Source organism: Rhinopithecus bieti, unplaced genomic scaffold (assembly GCF_001698545.2).
Source record: "Rhinopithecus bieti isolate Rb0 unplaced genomic scaffold, ASM169854v2 scaffold_31127, whole genome shotgun sequence".
In the NCBI taxonomy this organism is placed as follows: domain Eukaryota; kingdom Metazoa; phylum Chordata; class Mammalia; order Primates; family Cercopithecidae; genus Rhinopithecus; species Rhinopithecus bieti.
Window position 1 is genome coordinate 2,035,578 of NW_016813970.1, and position 6,406 is coordinate 2,041,983.

The 6,406-nt window shown below is 37.6% G+C and overlaps 1 protein-coding gene across 6 annotated transcripts in view; it reads right to left on the reverse strand.

Moving 5' to 3' along the window:
- DYNC1I1 (dynein cytoplasmic 1 intermediate chain 1) overlaps window positions 1-6,406 on the reverse strand; it is a 327,551-nt gene that overhangs the window by 237,708 nt on the left and 83,437 nt on the right. The gene's annotated exons all lie outside the window — the stretch shown is intronic.

Genomic DNA, 6,406 nt, shown 5'->3' on the forward strand with positions numbered 1-6,406 from the left:
TTCAATATCACCTACGCAGTACAATAAAGTCTCATATATTTGGATTAATTGTGCCCAGAGTAAACCAAAACTGGAGAAATCCTAGAGCAGATTCCCAAAGTGTGGTCCCTAACCCCACCAGCAGCAGTGACATTTGGGAGATGGTTAGAAGGCAAATTCACAGTCCCCACCCCAAACCACTGAGTCAGAAATTTTGGGGTTGGGGTCTGGCAATCTCTTTTAGGAAGCTTGTCCACCTTCCCCCTTTCCCCACAACCCCTTACTCTGGTGATTCTCAAGCCTGCTAAAGGTTGAGTATCGCTGGTTTAAAAACATTAGATAGAGTGGAGAGATGAAAACTTCATTGTTTAAGCAGACCTGTTTGAGCTTCCCCACCCTGCCATCAGATCCCAGGCTACTCTAGAGGCTTTAGTGCCACTGAAAGGGCTAGATGTCTTTGAACTTCATTATGAAGTTCTATGAGACAACCCAGGTAAAAAGATGAAGGGAAAGGTAAGAAGAAGAGGGCTGCAGAAAGCAGATTGCAGTATATAAAATATTAAGAAACTGGCTCAAGAATCTTTGCTAGATATAAAACTAAAAAGTCAGACAGATGATTCCAGACTGGGCAGTGGAACCACAGATCCTTGACAAGCTGACTTGGTCTTGTCCTGAAGTGACATGGAGCCAACATCTCCCCAGAGCTAGGGTTTGACTTTCCCCTGAGTTTCTTTTCACCTTGTCCTGTCAACTTGGCTAAGAAAGCTGGATGAGCAAATCCATATTGCACGAAAGTTGAAATGTTTCTTCTGGAAAGAAAAATCAGGTCTTAATAAAGAATAAAAAATAAAGTTACTTGAAATTTGAGAAGGCTATTTGCCACTGCTCAAGGTGCAAAGATTTCCAGTTTAACACTAGCATAGTCCAATCCACCCAGGTTCTGTCCATTTATCCTTGATTGGACATTATGAATCACAAGAAGAAAACTACTTTATTATATGAATTACTGTCCCCATTCCCCTTTCCATTTCTGGCTCAATTGACACTTTCTCTATCCACTCACAATAAGGTTAGTATGACTTTGCTAGTTACTTATAAAGTTGTGTTATCCAAAAACAATGAAGCTCCAAGTGTGATGTAAGCATGATCTATGATAGCTACTAAAGCTGAAGAAAGTAAGGATTATACAAACTTACTCCCATATAAAACATGAGAAACATGTACATTACCAATGGAATTCTAATAAATATACTCTATGTGGCTCTTCTCTCATTTCAAAGATAAAGGAAAATTTGAGGAAAACCTGAATGATATTTTGGGATGTTATGAAAACTTTAAGTACTATTTTTAGTACTATGAAGAATAAATTCTTGCAAAGCATAGAGTTATCTACTAAGCTGGAATGCCCTGGCTTTCTCCACATGTTTTGAAAAGAGCTCCATTCCTTTCAGAACTATAAACAATGGAACTTTAGCTTCTAGAATCATTGCATCTACATCCTGAAATAAGAGGAGAGGCACTGTTTTGTGCCTACATGTGAAAGCCTAAAGAAAACCCACTAGATTTCAAAGAAACTATCTAGTTACCTTGAAAATAAAGGCCAAAATTTAAATGGAAAAATGATTTTGACATATCAAGGACTGGATAGGGGGCTGGTTATGAAAGGCACGGAGAAGCAGCAGAGGTGGTTGACCAGAGACTTAAGATCAAGACTGCCTTAATTTTTTTATTGAAATAAAGTTCACATGGTATGAAATTTCCTTATTTAAACTGTATAATTTAGTGGTTATTAGTATATTCACAAAATTGTGCAACCATCACCACTATCTAATTACACAACCTTTTGGTTATCCTCTCAAAAATCCTGTGCCTACTGGCAGCCACTCCCCATTCCCACCTCGCCTAGCCCTTACCAACCACTAATATGTTTTCTACTTACTTTCAAATAAATGGAATAATAAAAGATGTAGCCTTTTTGTCTCACTGTTTTCACTTAGTTTAATATTTTCAAGATTCAACAATGTTGTAGCATGTATCATTATGTCATTCTTTTTTATTGATGGATAAGATTTCACTGTATGGTTATACATTACTTTTAATCCATTCATCAGTTGTTAGACTTTTTATTTGTTTCCACTTTGGGTTATCAGGAATAATGCTACTACAAACATTTGTATACAGTTGGCCCTCTGAATCCACGAGTTCCATATCTGCATATTCAACCAACTGCTGATCAAAAATCCTCAAAGATAAACAATATCACAATTTTTAAAAATATAAATTTTTAAAAATACACTATAACAACAATTTATGTAACATTTACACTGTATTAGGTATTATAAGTAATACAGAGATGTTTTAATTTATATGGGAGGATGTACATAGGTTATATGCAAATGTACACCAGTTTGTATAAAGAACTTGAGCATACTCAGATTTAAGTAACTGAGAACAGGGGAATTCCTAGAACCAATCCCCCCAAGATATAGAGAGATGGCTGTACACATTTTGTGTAGACAGATAGTTTCAATTATCTTGAATACGTATCTAGGAGTGCAACTGCTGTGATCATATATTTAACATTTCGAGGACCTGTCAAATTATTTTCCAAAGTGTCTGTGCCACTTTACATTCCCACTAGTGGTGTATTAGCATTCTAATTGCTTTACATCCTCCTCAACTTTCATTATCTGTTTATTTTATTATAGCATCCCAGTGAATATGAAGTGATATCTCACTTTGGTTTTGAATCATGTTTCTCTGATGGCTAATGATGTTGAGTATCTTTTTCTTGAACTTACTGGCCATTTGTATATCTTCTTTGGAGAACATGCCTATTTGAATTTTGTCCATTTAAAATTGGGTTATTTGTGTTTTTTTAAATCATTGAGTTGTAAGAAATGTTTATAATTATGGATATTAGAGCTTTATCGAATATATGACTTGCAAATATTTTCATCCATTCTGTGGGTTTTTTTACTTTCTTTCTTTCTTTTTTTTTTTTTTTTTTTTACGGAGTCTTGCTCTGTCGCCCAGGCTGGAGTACAGTGGCGTGATCTCGGCTCACTGCAAGCTCCACCTCCTGGGTTCACACTATTCTCCTGCCTCTTTATGGTGTATTTTGAAGTGCAAATATTTTCTATTTTAATGAAATCCAATATATCTACTTTTTCTTTGGTTGCTTGTGCTTTTGGTAACACATCTAAAAAATCATTGCCTAACCCAAAGACACAAAGACTTAAACCTATGTTTTCTCCTAAGAGTTTCATAGTTTTAGCTCTCACATTTAGGTCTGTGTTCTATTTTGAGTTAATTTTTGTATATAATGTGAGGTAGTGGTCCAACTTCACTCTTTTGCCAATGGATATCCAATTTTTCTATGCTTAATCTTCTTAATGTTCAGAGATAAAATTAAACAGGGAAAAAAAGAAAGGCTTCTGCCATGAATATTGATTTTCACTGACGCCACTTGCTCCAAGCAGGTGCTAAATCTGACCGATGAAGGATGGATTCGAGGGGAGAGACCCCATCACCTGCAAGCTTCCCAGGGGTTATGAAAGCTCTCAGAACACTTTTGCATGACTCCCACCACTAGCGTGAGCATTACTAGAGTCCAACTGAATCAGTTAGATACTATACAATTCAAATTCAGATACTTTGATTTCTGACAGCGATGAATTATATATAGCCAACTTGATGTTTCTGTGCTGCATATTTAAGAAAAGCAAAAAAAAAATTGTAAAAAGAGAGCTGTACTACCTCTATGACTTGGAACATAACAGCATTGGAGAACTGGCTTCAGACAGCCAAAGTTCTAGGTAAGATGGCTGCTGTGAGAATTCCATAGATGTCATCAGCTAATCCTCAAATAAAGGCCCATATCAGAGAATATTATACCTTTTATGCATACTACAAAAAATGGAAGGTAAAGCTGCAAGATAGATCTGCTCTGAGATTAGTTGAATATTTTGTTTTAGTATGAGAATGCAAGAACATGGACCAAGAGACAGAAGAGCCAGAATTAAAATATACTTCAGGAATTGAAGAAATTCTTGAGATTCCACAAACTGTGAATCACAAATAACACTCAGCAATGGTCTCTGAATAGAAATCACAGTGTGTTTAATAACTGGATATTATAATGCCGATGGTACATTGGTTAGATCTGGTGGCAGGAGAGGAGTATAGGTAGATAAGGTGGCAGGAGAGGAGTATAGGTAGATAAGGTGGCAGAAGCAGGAGCTTGAGTCAGAAGTATGGCACTCAGAAGCCAGGAAACCAAAAGGGGTCATTGCAATAATAGGCAGTTTCTAGAGCAGGAATGATTCCTGAAAGGCAAGCAGATAAAACCAGGAACAGATGTTGTTATGGTGTAAGTGTGTCTCCTCCAAAATTTATATTGAAATTTAAACCCCATTGTAGTATTAAAAGATGGGGGGTCTTTTGGAAAGTAATTACATCATGAAGGGTATTCCCTCATGAATTAATTAATGCCTAAAGAAAGGGCTACAAGAAATTAGCTTAGGTCCTTTTTGCCCTTCTACCTTCTGCCATGTGAGGATACAACATTTGCCCTTTTGCCATGTGAGGGTGCAGCAATAAGGCCCTCACAAGACACCAAACCAGTACGTTGTTCTTGGACTTCCCAACCTTCAGAACTGTGAGAAGTAAATCTATATTATTTATAAATTACACAGCCTATGGTATTTAGTTATAACGGCACAAATGGACTAAGAAAGGGATTCTCAGAGACAAAGAATTATTTGACCAGATGACAAAGTAAGTCAAGACCAAGGAATAAAAGAATATCTTCATATTCTTAGGCCAAGGATAAAATAATATCTACTAATTTTTACTCCTGCTATTCATATCATGATATTTCATCGTCAGTATACATTAAAGATGCTGCCATAGATTTTCCTAGTATTCTAAAATTTCTTCAGGTGAGTTTCTGAAAGATGAGTCCGTCAGAATGAGAGTGATAATGGTGCTATTTTCTTCCTTCTACAATATTTTTACATGGGTGGGATACAGTTTCCTGGATGAATGGCAAAGGAACTACTTTGGTCAACATCATATAAGCAACTGCAAATGATGGGCAAAGCACTATGCCAGATCCTTATGATAGAGAGAGAATAAGGAGATAGAATACATTAATCAAAAAGCAAATAGGAATAAAAGGTAAGAGGAGGTGGAGCAAAATGGCAGAATATGACTCTCCAGCAATTGTCCTCCCAGAGAAACATTAATTTGAATAACCATGCATGAAAATACCTTCACAAGAGTGGAGGAAAACAATGGAGCAATCATAGAACCTGGTTGTAGCACAATAATAAGAAAATACACATTTGAGACTCTGTCTCAAAAAAAAAAAAAAGAAAGAAAGAAAGAAAGAAAATACACATTGGAGAGGGCAAAAGGGACAGTTTTACATTACCCACATCACCAATGCCAGGTGGCACAGTACGAAGAGAGTTACCATCAATTGGGGAGAAGGAGAAGGAAGCAAGCACAGGATTTTTCCTTGGATCCCAACACCAGGCTCACAAAAGTAAAATCCAGCACCAGGCAGACCCCCATGGCCCCAGATGCCAGGCTGGTACTTGCAAACTGAGCCTACAGACCTGCCCCAGCACCAGGCAGGATCCTGTAGCCTCCAGCTTTATGCCTACAAGGTGGACTCAGTCTCTGATTCACACCACTATCATGCAGACTTCAGCAGCCTCAGATTCCAGACAGCTCTCAGTGGCAGGAGATTCCAGACAGCTCTCAGTGGCAGGCAGGCTTCAGCTGCCAAGGGCTTCCAGTCTGCTGCAGCCGCCAAGGGCTTCCAGTCTGCTGCAGCCGCCTCAGGCTTCATGCATACCCCAACACCACATCAGCCCCAGTGGACTGGGACTTTGGAGCCATGCCAGATGGCCCGCCCAGAATCTCTGGATAAGGTGAATGTGGAAGGGACTTACCAGACAAAACTAGTCTGTGGAGACTGGAATAAGCATGTACATCCTTCAAATGCACAGACACTGATGCACAGCCTTGAGAATCAAAAACAATCAGGGAAACATGATATTCCCAAAGGGTCAAAATAATGTGCTAGTGATTGACCCTACAGAAAAGGAGATATATGAACTGCCTGACAAAGAATTCAAAATAATTGTTTTGAGGATGCTCAGCAAACTTCAAGAAAATACAGAGAAACAATTCAATGAAATAAGGAAAACAATAAGTGACCAGAATAAGATATTTAACAGGGAGGTTGAAATTATTTTTAAAAAACCCAAAAATCCTAGAACTGAAAGATACAAAAGCAAAATGAAAAATGGAACAGAGAACATCAACAGCAGAACTGATCAAGCAGAAGAATTTATGAACTTGAAGACAGGTAATTTGAAAATATAAGGGAAAATATAATAAATATATTAATACA